General features: G+C 41.3%; 1 protein-coding gene across 5 annotated transcripts in view; it reads right to left on the reverse strand.

Annotated features, from left to right (window-relative positions):
* Nucleotides 1-18,282, reverse strand: part of FRS2 (fibroblast growth factor receptor substrate 2) — a 54,316-nt gene that overhangs the window by 25,581 nt on the left and 10,453 nt on the right. The window contains exon 1 of one of the 5 annotated variants that reach the window (XM_061639770.1): nt 6,258-6,277. The exons of the other annotated variants lie outside the window; for them this stretch is intronic. The gene's annotated coding sequence lies outside the window, so the exon portion shown is untranslated. Of the gene's footprint in view, nt 1-6,257; nt 6,278-18,282 lie in introns of those variants that run through there. 5 annotated transcript variants of the gene reach the window in all.

Below are 18,282 nucleotides of genomic sequence, written 5' to 3' on the forward strand. Positions count from 1 at the left end.
ATTAGTATTTTAAGAACGCATAGCAGAGGTGATCTGAGATTATTTTGTCTTCCTTACAAATCTGTAGTATAGATTGTTGTAAATATTAGTGGAATCCTTATGCAAAATTCATCAGACCTCAGCCCCAGTTTTCACAAATTTCTGATGGCCAAAAAAAGTATTTTTTCCTGCATTAAAATTAAAGGCACACTTCATTTGTACAAACCAAAAGCTTTAGAGTCTGTAAGAGTTTAACTACAAGGTCTCAGAGGAGCCAGCCTGCAATGTCTACTAGAGTGACTGTTCTGTGACTTCCTCTGGAGACAGGCAATTCTGCTGTATCTCTTACTGATCACACCTAATGTACATGCACAGCAGAATTACTCTGTCCTCAGCAAAGGCTGGCTGGTAGAAATCAAGGTCAGAGCAATGAATCAGGCAGAGACACAGTGGGTGGTCTCTGTGAGAAAGTAAGTGTTTGGGGCTCACAATGACCGATTGATTTCTAGCAGCACACTATTGGAGAAGTCGAACGCTGCTTGATAAGAACGTTTTGTACAAATCAAAATTACCAACTAATCTCTGATTTGGTTCCTTTCCTCTCCTAGATGACAGAGTAGTACCAATGCTCAGTCACACCACAAAGCCCCTGTTCTCGACTTCTATCACACTTGTACAGATTAAAATAGAGTTGTTGATGATAATGATGATGATACAGTTGCTTGGCAAGTGATCATATAGAATACCGTTTGTTTGCTTTGACCTCTATAGGTAAAAAAACTGCAGTCTAAATACTGAAGCAATTTCTTAATAAAAACAAGAATGAAATTAGAGATTCTCCTACACTTCCTACCAGACAAATACAGATAACAAGCCAACTTAATTTCAGGGCCAAAGAAGATGTCCAGTTCTTCCCATTTACCCTCCCACTTTTCACTGCATCCCAGGCTTTGCTCATTAGATAAAAATAGTTCCTGTTGCTAACCACTTCATTTTATTGTTGAGATAATCAAAAATGCACAAGGTCATAGTGCAGGCTAACACTCCAGGGCTCCAAAAACAAGGATGGTCAACTTCTTAAACCAGTGAGGAGTCTGTCTATTAATAGTGGTAGAAGGGTTGGGGAAGATTTAATCACACTAGTATAGGCTAATATCAACTAAGCACATGTGTGCCATCTGGAAAACAAACAAAAGAAATGCACAGAACTTTAAAAAGCTACTGAAGTAGGCATTGCCAAAACCTGCTTTCTATTTGCGTGATTTCATGAATGTGAAATGTCTTAAGAGTGTATTTGAGAGAAAACCTTCCCACACCTATCAAGAGGTAATCTTCATACTGAGAGTTCTTATACTTTCCAATAGTGGCATGCCAATTGTAATTGCCAAAACAACCAATAAGGAAAGCAAACAAGCAATAATCTGCACTGGGTGTGACTGAAACATGTAAATATTAGTCAATCAGGGTTTATTATTATTGCAGTACAAAGAAAAAGTGGTGGCAGACTTACATTGGCCCTTATGCCATTTAAAATAATGCACACACACACACACAATCCGTCATCTGTTTTCTTGTCTGATTCCCAAATCTTGCTGCACATCAGAGACCCAATCCTTCCATTCTGCCATTTGTGTCATATCCAATTCAAATCATTCTTGCTTACTTTTCTTATTAATTAACTGGCAGACAAGACTAGTACATTTTTCTGTATCTAAAATATTAAATACACATTAAATTAAATATACTGTTCAGAAAGAAACCTAATTATTACAAGGACAGAAGATATGCCATTACATTCCACTGGCATCTTCTCTTGAAGCTGAGATTGCCTTCATGCTGCACACAGTGTTGTCTTAGGACATTGACACAAAGATAAAACTAGTTTATTTTCTTGCTGGGGGGGAGGGGAGGAAAAGGGAATATTTCTTGCTTGGATATTGCTAGATGTTTAATAAGATTAAATTATCATTTTGCTAAAGTAGGGCCCTGCTTATACGGTGGGTTAGGGACCAGGCCCCCGCCATAAAGCGGAAATCTCCATAAAGCGGAACCCATTGATTATAATGGGTCGCGTCACGCGAAAATGCCACAAAATCGGCTTTAAAACGGGGAATTTCCCCTAATTGAAAGCCGCCGCATCAGCGGAACACCAGAAAGCGGAACACCGTGAAGTGGGACCCTACTGTATATGGAAAACTGGACTTTTATCTTTTAACCCAGGGGTGGGGAACCTTTCGCAGCACGAGGGCTCGATCAAATACTGGCCCACACTCCAAGAGCCATTTTTGAGAGGATCAATCACCTGACATCATTATGATGTCAGGTTATAACTTCAAAGGGGCTCACTGTCAGTGTTGATCCGATTGGCACTGACAGCAAGCCCCACTTGCAAAACTCTGCAAAGGAAACATTGTTTGAAGCTGTGGTCTGAATCCAAATCACGCTTGAAAACAGACACCTTCAAAGGGGCTCACTGGCAATGCTGATCAGCTGACAGCAAGCCCTGCTTATCAAGGAATAATCAAGAGTGCACTTTAAGCTCCCATTGTTCCTTTGCAGCTACATCTTTGCCTGCTCTGCATCTGACATCACATATGTGAGCATAGTCTAGGGAAAATTGCCTCACAGCCTCCTGCTGGGAGGAAGGGTGGGATATAAATTAAATAATAAATAAATAAATTAGGACCCCTGAAAGCCCACTGCTGCTTTAGACACCATTCCACAATATATGGTCCCTCTGCTCAACCACAGGAGGCAGACCTGAAAGCTCCTTAAGGCTAGACAAAGGAACACACCCATTCTTTGCCTTTTGAGCCTAGACAGGTAAAGTCTCAGTAGGTCTCCAATCCAACATAGCAATAATGGATGAGTCTATTAAAATTTCCTCCTGAAGAAGGCATTCCCAGTTCTTTTTCCCTGGTACATGATTCCCAGATCAATAACTGATGAATTTGAGCCGAACATGATCAGAAATAATGAGCTTAGAATCTGAAGAGATATTTAGGCTTAGGCTCAGGCTCTGTTGGGCTTAACAGGAGAATTAGCATGTCATCTAGCAACAAATTAAGAATTGGAACCAGTTCTTTATTTTCACAGCTGGTGCCAGAGTCTCTCCTTGACAGGATTAGCATGCCAAAAGTACTTATTAGAGAGGAATGTAACATAAGTTTGTTCCCACACAGGTATTTTCTTGTGACCCAGAATTTTCTAGAAAGTATTGTCTGCTAAAAACAGCCTCTACAGCATGGGTGGGGAACCTATGGCCTCCAGGTCAGTCATGCCCCCCCCCAAGAAGTCCAGTTTGGCTTGTGAGGCCATGTTCCATAAACCACATTCACCAGCTGACATCACTAGTGAGGGTGGGAATTTGAAGGCGTGCTCCCATTCTGGGCGAATCAGAGTGCATCTTCAATCCCCTCCGCATTTGAAAGCCCCATGGTTTGCTTTGAAGTCCTAAAAGAGAAGCATTACCTGAAGTCACTGTGAAGTCAGGTGACTGACAGGTGTGAAGCCCCACCCAACTGTCAACTTTGGCCCACCAGGGGTTGGGAAAATGAACATCTGGTCCTCCAGCCAGAAAAGTTTCCTCACCTCTACTTTATAGAAACTAGCAAGTTAAGACAGCAAAACCCAAGAAGGTTAACTGTACAAGATCCAAGATTATAGATGTGAAGGACTGGGGAAAAACCAGAAAAATTTGGAAAAAATGATTTTCTTTTATTTTCCTTTTTTAAAAAAAAATTCTCAGGAAAACAAAAACAAAAAAGCTTTGGGGGGGTGGAAACCCTTTCCCCATGTTTTTTTCCAGGCCTACATCTCAGTCCAAGACGCTAGTGCCCTCCTAGCATCTGCCTAGTACTGCTTGCAACAGACAGGACACCCCCTGACAATCAATCTCCTTATATAGATAGACTACCCCACTTAGGGATCCACAAAATTTGTTTACCACCAACTCTATGCCTAGCTGAAAGGAGGGGTAGGGCATTCTCAGTGCGTCTGAAGGCCCGTGAAACTTTAAGGGTGAGCCCTCTCAGTTGAAGCAGATAGGCATGGAGGGACACTTGATATGATGACTGCAGCAAGCAAATTTTCTTTATTATTGCCAATATTTATAGATACCTTTCTATATATAGCACCCAAGATGGCTAACAGTAATAATAAAAATCTAGCAAATCCATTTTGGTTAGTAGAGAAGGCCAGTCAAAACCAACAACAGCAACCACATTATATTAACACAACCTGTAAAAACTATAAGACAAGCCGTAAACGTTAAAAAAAATCAAATCAGCTCAACAGGATAGCTCCCTGTCAAGTTTTTTTTTAAAAGTCTTTGCCAGACAGTGGAAGAACATCAGGGAGGGGCTAAGCAAGGCTTAGCAGGGAAGGACATCCAAACCTTGGATACAGTCATCAAACAGGCCCCAGACCCCATTCACTAAGAAGTACACAGTAACCAAACAGCTAGTTTTGCCCCCAAGGTTCAAAGACAGCCATTGCCACATTGTGTGTCTGAATCTGTAATAGTCAGATTGACAGGGGAGATTGATGGTCACATTTGCCATAAAGCTTGCCACCTCTCTGAGGAAACATCTAGGCTCCAGGGGGGATGGACGTCCTCTTGTGTAGATTCAAGGAATGAAATCTGCCTATCAGCTGAGTGAGGGAATTACTCACCAGGAAGCAATGCTGTGAGAATGGAATACATTATGAAGAGGCAGAAAAGTAGTTATCCAGCTCTCTTTAATAATGATCCAATTTGCTAGCAGTTTCCAATATTGCCGCCTGGTGAATCTCTAGGAAGCTGGTTTTCAAATTATTTTCATGACAGTACAACAAAGTGAAGACTATAACAATTGCTCTTAAAGACATCAGGCACAACTTTTAATATTAAGATTTAAAAGCCTATTATACCTTTTAAAAAAAACAAGCTTCACAATTTAGGCTGTGGCCAACAATGCCCTGGAACAAGATAAAATATTTCCTTCTACTTAAGAATACAAAAATAATTGAACTACCATTCTATAATACAAACACTTAATACATCATATCAGCATTCAGCTATCGTGGAAATGCATTTTTTAAAAATAATTCAGCCTCTTACAGGTATCAACCAAGCTTTGGTTCTGAACCACATTACACAAAACAATCCTTTCATTCTTTCTTACTACTGATTTTGTAAGCTGCTAAGGGAGCCTTGTCCACTAAAAAGCAAGATATCAATGCAATCTATTTTTATGCATAAGTGGATCACAGTATTAACAATTCCATACTGCACAATCCCTTAGATGAAAGCTAGAAAAATGTTTCAGATTTTTAGACATGAGCCTCAGATTAAGGACTATTTCTGTTCCTAAACAGATCTGAAGCTGGTTGGCCTTTATAATGTAGACTTACCTTCATAGTTTTACTAGATTTTCAACTCCCTCCTGGCCTAGACCTAGATATGCTTTTGAACAACCTTACACTTTTTTTCTTCCAGCCACCAGCAATGTACCACATGTACCATATGATACCTTGCAATTTCAACTCATTGAAAATAAGTAAACAAATATAGAGGCTCTAAAGCTGCTGATCCGCAGATGTTTCTACACCCTCAGTCTAGTGTGCACAACCTGCTGAGGAATCAGGGAACAGGTCTACTTCTATAACAGTCATATAGTTATCATGTAACTTAAGAACATTAGAAAGAGAGTCTATTGTAGGAAAAAGATTGGTTCAACACTTTGGCTTAGAGCATGGCAATATCTAAACTGCTATTCTCAACACATGGGAGGGCAGTGGGCTTGTGCACCCCCACTGTCACATGCAACTGGGGATGTAATCTATAGTCACTATGCCCCATTGAGTGTCTTCCGTGTCATTCTCTCAGGTAAGCAAGCTTACTATCTTGAAGGATTGTGTTTGTTTTTTACTTCCACCACTTTACTGCGAGTCTATTATTGTCCACCAATCAATTAAGGCATAATTTTTCTCCATATCAACTGGAATGGCAGCTGAATTCCTTCTCATTCTGATCTTGTAAACTCCGTGGACAGGCACCTAATATACCAATTTCCTGCTTCTGCCTATACATAAAAGGAACAAAAATAGGGGGGGAAATCAACCTTTGTCATAGTGGGCTCAGAATGATAGGTGAGACTGTATGCAAACAGTAATTAAGAGCAAAATCCTGAGACCTCCAGCTCTGGCCCCAGCACAAATTGTGCTCCATGAAAATTCACATTGCATCATTTCTAATTACTTATTCACTTGCTTTCTCAGTCACATTAACTACATACCTAGCCCATCCAGTACATTCATACCTCTACAGAGTACAGGGGTCTTTCGTCAGCTTATCTGTTTAAGCCACTGATCATGCCCAGTGTGTGAAAGGTTTAACTCTGTAAAAGACATGCAAGAAACAACTTGTTTTGTACACACAGTACTTTCAGGGTACATACAGTGAAGGCAATTACACACTATGCACACACAAAAAATAGAAGAATCTGCCCACCAAGAAAAAAAATTAACTAGGCGCTCATCGGTTACATTTCTTGCATATGTATGTGTTTAATTTGCTAAGCTCCTATTCTGAACTACTTTTCTAGATTTGGGGTTTTGGGGCTGTACTGTACATCTCTCATGATAAGGAGATGGTGGTAAGACAAGAGCGATAACATTTGTGCAAGAGAGTAATAAATAACTTTGTGTGGCACACAAGCTCGCCCATCTAGCCTAATCTGGAGCAGCATAGCTTGTCAAGAACAACATCTGCTAGTGGTCAGGTATCTCTACAAGCATAAGTACTAGCAGTTTTAGTATTTTAAATATGAGATTCTCAGGACTGTGAATACACTAATACAGAAGATAATGAGCTGTGCAGTGACTGAGAATGTTGATTAGCTTATCTGACTCTCACTGTGATGTTTTCGTATTAATCTGACTCTCACTGCCTTTGAGAACATGTTGTTCAAGTTACAGTGGATATTTACATATTACTACATATTAATTTTGAATTAAAATAAAATAAAACTATAGCAATCAAAGACTCATACAAAGAAATACAACACAAAGCCTTAACAACTGTGTGGGAGAAAATCAATAGTGCAATCCTTAGCCTGGGAGTAAACCATGTATACTACTGCACTGTAAAACAGCATATTTATCTGTTAAAACAGAATCAATGTCACTAACTTCTGAACAAAATTTGCTTACATCTTTGGAAATTTAACCTGTCTTTTTCCACCATGGCCAAGTAACACAGTAAAAAACAAAACAAAACACTCTTAACTATTATAAACATATATTTAAAAATTAACACAGGGCCAGCACCAGGCATGGCACCCGCACAAACGCCCCACCTACCTACCTTTCCCTTGAAGTGAATGCTGCCCGCGCTGTGCACGCATGCCTGACATCAACCAAGATGGAGGCTGAGGCTTCCCTAAGGGGCTGATCCCTCCACCACCATTTTGGTCGATAGCATGCATGCGTGCTATAAGTGCACATACCTGCCATCAACCAAGGTGGCAGCAGGGGCATTAGCCCCTTAGGGAAACATCAGCCACCATCTTAATTGATGGCAGGCTTGCGCCCGCAGCACAACCAGCATTTACTTCAAGGAAGAGGTAGGTGGGGCATGCAGGCGGGCGTTGCGGGCCTGTGCAGTAGTAGGGGGGTGCTTGGAGCTCCCTTTCTGTGATCCACAGCAGGGTCAGGACCCGACGCTGCCGCGGATCACAGAAGGAAGCACTATCCACCCACCCTAAGGAGCAGCCCTTCAGGGGCCCTCGGCCAGGGTCCGACCTGGCCGCCCTCTGGTGCCAGCCTTGAATTAACACTTGATAGAAATGCAGCAGGCTGCTGAAAGAGGAAGGAAGCTCTTCATCCCTCCTCTGTCAGCCATCAACAAGTTAGTAAGTATTTTCAGGCTAGTAACTAACATGGGCTTATTTATAAGGCTGCACTAAAGTTTTCAGAAACATCATTCCACTTACCCTCACCATGACTCAATGGGTGTGAGACTGGAGGACAATCCACTGTGAATACTGTACAGACACACAATCCCTCTCTTCCCCAATATAAATTGATTGGAGGGAACAACTTAAAAGACAGAAGGCAGTATCCAACAAAGAAATTACCTTAGCACAAGGATATGCATTTGTGCAACAGATCTTCCCCTGCCTTTCTTCTCCTCGCATGCACCCCATGCCCTCCCCAAATCTGCCCCAGGGGTTTGGGGGAACTGCCAGAAGAGATTTAGGGGGCATGCAGGAAGAGGTGAGGGAGAGCAAGTTCCATTGTGCAGCCAGAAGTCCTTGCACCAACAGAAGTACTCTGGTAGAAAGTGCTCAGATTGTCATTCCAGATTGTATCCAAAGCTAACAGATATTGAGCTATTGCCAACTTCCCTAACCTGGCTTCCTCCAGACATTTTGGGCTACAATTCCCATAGGCCCCAGTCAAAACCACACTGATAGGAGTGGAAGACAAAAACATCTGAAAGACAACAGGTTGGAGAAGGGCCCCCTCTAACTTTCCTTCCAGCAATAAGAACCACAGGTGATCAAGGGCAAAAGTGCAGAGCTGAACACATGTCAAAATGGTTTTGAAATGTCAGTCTTCCACATCTGCACTTTTCTATAAGTCATGCTGGCTTAGATGTGGGTCCAAAATATTGGGAGAGCTAGAACAATACAGTAGCTAAGAGCCTGAGCAACATCAGAAAGTCTTACCTGAATGCCCTGGGCAACCCACTACATACTTGCCAAAATAAAAAGGTCTTTTGCTTCTTGAAAGATATACAAAATGATCAGGGCCAACAATGAAGAGTAGCACAGAAATGGGCTGAGAAAATAGATAATGAAACTGATTTGGCCAAATGAAACTTAAGTGGGGAAAAGAATGGGGCGAAACAGACTGGAAAGTGACTGGACTGCTCTGGCTTGAGCAGCTGGGGAGACATTCAGCTGTAGTTACAGCCATCATCATTCAGTGACAGCCAAATTATTCATGCTGATACGGCAAAATCTCTGCAAAAGGCAGAGAATGCTGCCAAATGTAGGAAGGGTTAAGTAAATTATTAGTTATTAGATTTCTTATCCATCAGCTGAGAGAGCAGACTGGAAGAACATTATATTACAATTTATATCAAGTCAGCTGCACGAGTTGCTCTGGGTTTGTATTTGGATAATAAAAAATAGGAAATAAATGTTTTTTTTTAAGTGTTTTATTTCAGTTCATACTGAAATATTTGAATAGTTAATTAATGCCATCCAATATTCTAAAGAAAACATTTACAATTATAGAGGCAAAAAATAAACATATGTAACTTATAATATTAAAAATAAGGCAAGACCAATCAAGATTTAAAACATATCTGAACATTTTGTTTATTCATTTTATGGGCTACAGACCAGCTTTTACTAATAGGTTTATATCCAATACTGTATTGTTCTTTTCTGATGTGCATTTTCTATTTGTGTTTATTTTTTGTGTGCCGCCTTGAGGCCCTTTTGGCCAAAAGGCGGCATAAAATAAACTGTATTTAAATACTGATTTTAACAGTATCTGTGATGATGTCCCAATTAACTATTTCTCATCTTCAAGACAGATTACAGGTGCATGAAGTGCTACCACTGAGGTCAGACAGAAAACAGGACTCGAATGTTAATATTGTTTAATCTTAAAAGGTAGGCTGGAATTTACTCTGAATTTTCTGGCATTTTGTTGTTTTTGTATAAAGCATCATGTGATACAATCAGGCTATAATCCAGTATCCAATTACCTGGGAGTAAACCCCAATGAATTCAATGGATCTTTCTTCAGAGTTAACATGTATAGGATTACATTGTTAACTATTTAGTTTTATTCAAAGTAATTCAACCATCACAATTGCTGACATCTTTGTAAATACTTCCATGTTATTCCTAGCTGCTGAAGTATTTAGCACTGTAACTTCACAAAAGACTTTGTAAAACTAAATACAGGCGGGCCCCGCTTATACAGCAGGTTCCGTTCTGGACCCCCACCGTAAAGCAGAAATCACCATAAAGAGGAACCCCATTGATTATAATGGGGCACGTCGCACGAAAATGCCACAAAATCGGCTTTAAAAAGGGGAATTAAAGCCACCGCATTAGCGGAACGCCGGGAAGCGAAGCGTCAAGAAGCGGGGCCCTACTGTAGCTACATAAACGTTATGATGCCATGAACAGCCCATTCTCAGCAAAGATTCCTCAAAATGTTTGTTTGGAACTAGCTGAAATCAGAAGATTTAAACTAGAAATTAATGGATTTCATGCATATCATTCCACTAATATTCACAGTCAGAGTAAGGTACTGTTCCCTATTCAGGCTTAATTGTTTAGAGTTTTCCATTATTTAATTTTTCTCTTCCTAGGAAAAAGTCAAACAAACCTAAGATTTTTTTGTAGCTGTGTATTTTTAACTGCCGTTGTATACAACCTACTTGGGAAAAATATTTGGCAAGGAAGAGCTCAAGTGCTTAGTTGCTCAAATACAGTGTCTTATTTATCCCTACTCACTAGGAAGGTTTTATATTTTTCAGTGTATAAAAGCTAACATTATTTTCAGTTCTTGGGTTAAGTCCAAGTTTTGTCATTTTCAGTGACATTTGTACACATAAGTAATGGAAAAGCTAAACATAACTATGATAAACCACACACATATATTTAAGTAGTTAGCTAAAAGTGAATGATTTGTGCACTTCAAGTAGTATACATATTTTCAGCCCCATCCTAAAACATGTTCTCCCAGAAGAGAACCTCATTTCTATACATCTCACCTTACTAGGATATCTGTTTTTTGAGACTGTAGCAAAAGCATAGCAGCCACAAAATAATCTGACAATTAAACATTTTTTTCCAAAAACATTGCAAGCTTTCCATTAAAAAGAGCTTTAACTGTTTTAATTTGAATTGGGAAATCTTGACTGTTTTACTCATTGCTCTGATTTGCATGCAATATTAAAGCACAGTTAAAAATTAGCAATGATTTAATGCAAATGAACAGTGTAGTGTTGCACACTCCTCATTAGTGCCCACTTTGCTCCTCCCCTGTTCCTGTCCTTGCCACGCTGGGAAGAAACAAACAGAGCTTAGCATTATGTGCACACCTTACTAGGATATCTGTTTTTTGAGACTGTAGCAAAAGCATAGCAGCCACAAAATAATCTGACAATTAAACATTTTTTTCCAAAAACATTGCAAGCTTTCCATTAAAAAGAGCTTTAACTGTTTTAATTTGGATTGGGAAATCTTGACTGTTTTACTCATTGCTCTGATTTGCATGCAATATTAAAGCACAGTTAAAAATTAGCAATGATTTAATGCAAATGAACAGTGTAGTGTTGCACACTCCTCATTAGTGCCCACTTTGCTCCTCCCCTGTTCCTGTCCTTGCCACGCTGGGAAGAAACAAACAGAGCTTAGCATTATGTGCAAACCAGCACTTGTGGTTTGCTTCTCTCCAAATAAACTACAAGCTGAAGCCAAGAAAGAGTCAGTTCACTGTAGCTTGACACAAGCATTTTGGACTGAGTGGAACTAACAGAGAAAGAAAGAAATGGGTATATATATGGGCTGCTTATAGCATTCTATAAAAATATCAACTATACAAAATGTTTTCCAGTATCACAGAAGTTACACTGTAGCAGAGGTTTAACAAACAGGGTAAGAATAATTGAATATATAAGAATTAATCTGATAGCCGTTTAACATATTCATTGCTCTCTAAACCTGTCATGTATGCATGGTAAAGGATTTAACTAAGAAATATTTTTAAAGTCAATTAATTTTACCTCTCTTTTGTTCTGATTTTACAGTTGTATTTCATTTTTAATTTACCATCATTCCCAATGTACACTTTAATTTGTCTCCTGCTACTTATTTTTGTATACACATAAAATCAGACTATTTGGTCAACTGAGTATCTAAAACCTTAGCTTCTTTTCAGCCCTATGTAAAACTGGTCCATAATAATCAGCTTCTAAAAAACGTGAAATATTTGTCTAGCCCTGACTTTTTTGCTGTAGCCATTAGTTAGAACTGTAAATAATATTTCAAATTCCTAAGTGTCTGTGTAAATTTATATGAAACACTTGAAAAATATTTTTTTAAAGCTTGCTGCACCAATGGGGGAAAGAGCTACAACACAGGAAAGGGGGTGAGGAGATAACAGTGCAATCTATTCAGAAATAAGTCCTATTGAATTCAGTGGGGCTTCTTACCAGATAAGCAGGGTTAGAATTGCAGTCTTAGTAACTGGTAAATGAAAAGGCCAATAACAGCATTTAAAAAGGAAAGAGATGAGAACAGAAATGTTAGAAGAATGCTGTTTTCATTCCTTTTTCCAGCAGGAGGATATCTAGCAGATAAAAGCCATAAAGGAAAATGAGAACAGCAAGGATAAAGAGGAACACTGCACTGGAATGAAGAGGGGAAGAAAATGGCAGGGTGAGATTTCATCCACTCAGCAACTGGGGATGCAGGATACAGAAGAGGGTACTACAGTGAGTCCCTTCATCTTCCACATCACAGTGGTAGCTCATACAACTCAAACATTTATTTTATTTAATCAGATTTATATCCTCCCCTTCCTCTGTTGCGCATTCCAAGGAAGTCAGGCTTCACATGCTTTGTCTCTTGCTACCTCTACAGACCATGGCATAAATGCTGACTACAGAGCTACAGAGTATGCAAGGAACATACAAGTAAATTAATCCTCAGAGTGAAAGAACCCAGCACTAGGCTGCTGAGTATGTAAGGCAAGTAAAACAGATGGGTGAAATTCTGCAGATACTCAACTATCATTTAATTGAGAGATGGTCTACTTGCAATCAACAGGTCAAAACACAATACTTCCCCCAATCCCAATATTCCTGTTACATCAGTCTTTACAATCCCAGCTTTCAATCTAAAAAATGACAAGCATCTTGTTAGTCATGCAAAGGGATGAACAAGTCATTTATTCAGTGTATACTACTAAAATATTACTATTATTCACGTCTAACAAAAAATATTCATCAGTATAACTGGTACATTGCCATCGGATTGTTTTTTGATTCTCTGTTGCATTGATTTTTATCCTGTCCTTCCTCCAATAAACATAGTCCTCTCGTCACCATTTTATCCTTGCTACAACCCTATAAGGTAGGTTAACCCAAAAGAAAGTGTCACAGGCCAGAGTCACTTGTTAACCCTCATGGCTAAGCAGGGATTTGAACTTGTGTCTAATCATTTGAACTCCAACAGTCTAAGTATGTCATCACCCAGGCTGTGACTAAGTGAGTAATTCTCAAGTTAGTTCAATGGTGGGGCCAACAAGGTCTTATTTTGAAACAAAGTTGCCAAAGATGTTATTAAACATAAACACACTAAGCTGAAGTCACTGAAGGAAAAAGTAACAAGCAAATGTTATCTTCCAAACAGAGAACTCAACAGTCATCATAACTGTGGGCTATGACTTTTGTAAGATAAATGAAACTACCTACCACTAAGGTGATCTTAAAAATCACTGAAGTGGGTTTTAAAAAAAACAAAACTTGTTGCAGATTTGCATGGCCTAATAGCCCATAGATCAGTTACTGTAATTTAAGTACTGTTATTAATACATCTCAATGTTTCTATGATTAAGAAAACTGGCCTTTTCTGTGAATATCCTGTTTAAAGAAAGGAAAGAGAAGAGAGTGTTTTCTATCTAGACAGCCTCTTGAACCCTGGCTATATTCTAAACTGTTGCTCTGGTTCAGAGAATTCCCTCAAACCAAGTATCTGAAAATCTTAATTGTTTTACCAAATCTCAATACTTCTCTCTCTCTCTCTCTCTCCCCCCCCCCTCTCTCTCACACAGAGTTTTGAAAGCAACAAACAGAACTTCACCCAAGCTTGCTCTGGATCCCTATAAGGATTCCGTTAATCACCTAAAAATATATGCATGTAACTGTGATTAACAAAGCAGAGGTTTTTATTGTTCTACCAAAACGTTTCAGCTTCCGCCTTCATCAGCTGCTAACATATAAATGCTGTTACCAAGGTGGCAGTTATAGAGCTTTGAGGATGGAATGCTCAGAGGGGCTTCCTTTGCAGAAGCTAAGTAATGCTGGTACTGTCCTCCAGGTTAAGGCCATGTGGTGCCAATGTATCCAGAGAATATATCCAAAAGTTCCACCTCTCAGTCAGTGCTGCTGGATCTGTTGGCATCTCTATAGCTGTTATAGAAAAGTCCAACAGACTGTGGCCCTCAGTACTGAAATGTTTTGCAACTGGTTGCTCCACTTTTTTTGTCAAGATTGCTGATTTGTGGTTTTTGAAGCGTGTGCGTAGGTCAGTTGTAGTTTTTCCTAAGTACTGGATATGACATCCTGGTCTTTTACATATATAGAGAGAGAGAGAGAGAGCCAGTGTGGTGTAGTAGTTAAGGTGTTGGACTATGACCTGGGAGACCAGGGTTCAAATCCCCACACAGCCATGAAGCTCACTGGGTGATCTTGGGCCAGTCACTCACTGCCTCTCAGTCTCAGAGGAAGGCAATGGTAAGCACCCTCTGAATACTGCTTACCATGAAAACCCTATTCATAGGGTTGCCACAAGTCGGAATCGGCTTGAAGGCAGTCCATACAAGTGAAAAAGCAGATCAACAAGACCAGACTGGTACCCAGAAATAATCAACTTCAACACAGACTGAGAAGAGAAAATGACAGAACATTAGGTTCAACCTAAACCCCCAGCTAAACCACTAAAATGTACCGTCAATAATCTACAGCCTATCCTGGAAAATGATACATTCCTCAAAGGCTTTGGTGGTAGGCCTGTACTTAATGACAGCTCACCAGCCTAAAACAGCTCCTCGCCAGCAACAAAAGACCACATAACAGAGACACAAAGGGGCCAAAACCTGCAACAAACTGAGTTACCAACTTTGTCCCCATATGAACGCAGGCAACACTAATTGCCTGATAATGTCAGCCACAACATAATGTTAACCTGCCTATCTTCCAGTGCGATACATGCCATCATCTGCCTACAACACTCTTCTGCATTCTCTCTATACACAAAAGAATGGACACAAATCTAACATCAGAAATGGCAACATCCAGAAACCAATAGGTGAACATTTCAAGCTACCTGACACTCTGAAACTGACCTTAAGGTAGGAACAAAAGATAAAGGGAAACTGCAATGTGAAACCACTGAATTACAATCAGGCACTTCAATTCTGTTAGCTGTGGCTTGAATCAAGATTATATTTGTTAATAAACTAACCAATTCATAAGTTCTGCTTAGTTAAATTGTTCACTATAACTACTTTGCTTTGAAGAAATCATCACTGTCTACTCCCTGCCATTACCTTCTGAATTCACTCTACTATATCCTTGCCAATTTACACTTCATGCATCTTTTGAAATGGACTGTACTCAGCTCCGCAAAAGGTTATGCCATAATAAGTTTGTTAGTCTGTAAGATGCCACAAGACTAACATAACTACCCTTCTGGAATCCATTTTAATGACAGAAATGCTAAGAAAAGTTACTATGCAGACACACATTTCTGCTTTCTACGCTCACCATGGCAAACTGTCAGGCCCAGGATGTGACTCAGGAACCAGACCAACGGCTGTAGTTAATTCGTGTTTTATTAGGGTAATGTCCAAACAAAGACTGCGTTTTCTCATGAAGCAATACAGGGATACAGGTCCTGCTGTATTGGGAGAAAGTTGACAGAGCAAGGGACTTCTTCCCGCCTGTTCTTTAAGAAGGGGCCAAACGGGCGCGCAATCTTTCGCTCCTCCTTAACTGCCCCTCAGGTACTGCCCGCCTTCCCCCCCTTCTCTCCTGTCTTTTCAGCTGTCTGCGTGTGCGCGGTGAGGGGGGAAGCATCACCCCCTCCTCTTCTGAAGTTTCCGATTCCAGGATGGGGGATAGGGGAGGGGCTGATGGTAAACTGCCTCCCCGCTTTTCGGCTGTGAGCAGCCCTCCCTCTTTCCCCTCTTGCTCTGAGCCTGAAAGAGGGGGAGGCGTGAGAATGTCCAGGGAGGGCTCAGACTCCCCGTTGCTAAGCGACCTTATCACTGGCAGTTCCTCTGTTTCGTCTTCGCTCCAAAGGGGGGAAGTTCCTCCCCCTTCCCTCTGCCATCCATCCGAATACTCTTCTCCCAACTCTCCGGGATCCAGCTCCCCGGGATTGGGACCCCAGCTCTGCCTTCCGACACCATCCCCCCTCCCAGGCTGTGCCCCCCTCCCCTTGTCTGGCTTGGGACAGTGGGGAAAACGTTGATGGAAAAGTTTTACCAATTCTGGAGCATGCACATCAGCTGCATCTTCCCATGATCTGTCAGCCACCCCATAGCCTTTCCAGTGAATCAAGTACTGCAGCTTGTGGCGTCTGATCCTGGAATCTAAGATCTCCTCAACTTCAAACTCAAGCTGCTCATTTACCAGGAGTGGAGCTCCGGGAGGTTCCTCCGGCCGTAACTCACTGGGAGGGGCGGCTTTCGTTAAGAGGGATCGATGGAACACAGGATGTATTTTAAACGTGTCAGGCAGTTTCAGTCGGTACGCCACGGGATTGATTTGAGTTTCTATTTCGAAAGGACCCACCCTCTTGTCTTGTAATTTTCTACATTTGCCCGGCATCTGGAGGAAGCGGGTGGACAGCCATACCTGGTCTCCTGGTTGAAGGGGGGGGGCTCCTTCCTGTGCAGGTCAGCAACTCGCTTGTACTCCGTTTTGGCTTCATTTAACTGCTGTTTCAGTGTCTGTTGCGCCGCTTGCAATTCCTTAAGGAAGTTCTCAGCTGCCGGTACCAGCATTCCTTCTGAGCTGCTTGGAAAGACTTTAGGATGGAATCCATAATTAGCGAAGAACGGGGTTTGTTGAGTGCTGGAGTGCAGAGAATTGTTGTAGGCGAACTCTGCAAAATGCAAATATGATACCCAGTCAGTCTGTTGATAGGACACATAACTTCGTAAACATCTTTCCAAAACGGCGTTCAAGCGTTCCGTCTGCCCATCTGTCTGGGGGTGATGGGCGGAGGAGAGTTTTAATTCCGTCTGCAACTGTTTCCACATTGCTCTCCAAAATTTGGCTGTGAACTGAGTTCCTCGGTCTGAGACTACGCTGTTTGGCAATCCATGCAGCCGGTAGACTTCTTTTATGAATAACTTGGCCGTTTCTTTAGCCTCTAAGGCCCCTGCACAAGGAAGAAAGTGTGCCATTTTGGTAAGTAGATCCACCACTACTAAGATGGCTGTCATTCCTTGGGACTTGGGTAGATCAGTTATAAAATCCATGGAGAGGTCCTTCCAGGGTTCGTGTGGGACAGGCAACGGTTGTAACAGTCCTGCTGGTGTCCCTGTTTGTGTTTTTGTCCGCAGACAGACAGAGCAGGACTTTACATAACTCTCAATATCCCGACGCATTTTAGGCCACCAGAAGTCCTTGGCCACGTTCTGAATGGTCTTGTAAATCCCAAAGTGTCCCGCTGTGATGGAATCATGACACTGGCGTAGGATTCTGAGCCTTAATTCCCCTTCTGGCACATATCTGGCGGTTTTGAACCATAACAGTCCATTTCTCCAGTGAAAGGTTACTTCTGAGTCTTGACCTTGTCCCGTCTCCTGCTGATATTTTAGCATGTCTGCATCTTCTTGTTGTGCCTTTTTGAGTTCCTCTTCCCATGAAGGCTGGCATACTCCCAACGTTAATTTCTCTGGCGGGATTACGTACTGAGGCTGGTCCTCGGATTCACTTTCTTTGTATTGTGGCTGTCTGGATAAGGCATCCGCTCTCTGGTTTTTGGCTTGGGCATGGTAAGTAATCTGGAAGTTAAACCTAGTGAAGAATTGGGACCATCTTATCTGTCTCTGGTTCAGCTTTCTGGCGGTTTGGAGGCTTTCAAGATTCTTGTGGTCGGAGCGCACTTCAATTCGATGAGAGGTCCCCTCTAGGTATTGTCTCCAGTTTTCAAAAGAGTCCTTGATGGCCAGCAGCTCCTTCTCCCAAACTGTGTAGTTCTTCTCTGCAGGCTTTAACTTCCGAGAGAAGTACGCACAGGGGTGCAGCTCCTTCCCTTCTTGGTCTAATTGTAGCAGGACCCCCCCGATGGCAAAATCTGAAGCATCTGCTTCCACTACGAAAGGGCGGTTCGGATCAGCAAAGCACAGAATGGGCTCAGTAGCAAACCTTCTCTTCAGCTCCTCAAAGGCCTCGGTGGCGTTCTCTGTCCATTGAAACTTCTTCTTCCCCCTTAAACAGTCAGTCAGAGGAGCTGTTAATTTGGAAAACCCTGGAATGAACTTTCTGTA

The sequence above is a fragment of the Rhineura floridana genome, chromosome 8, assembly GCF_030035675.1.
Source record: "Rhineura floridana isolate rRhiFlo1 chromosome 8, rRhiFlo1.hap2, whole genome shotgun sequence".
In the NCBI taxonomy this organism is placed as follows: Eukaryota; Metazoa; Chordata; class Lepidosauria; order Squamata; family Rhineuridae; genus Rhineura; species Rhineura floridana.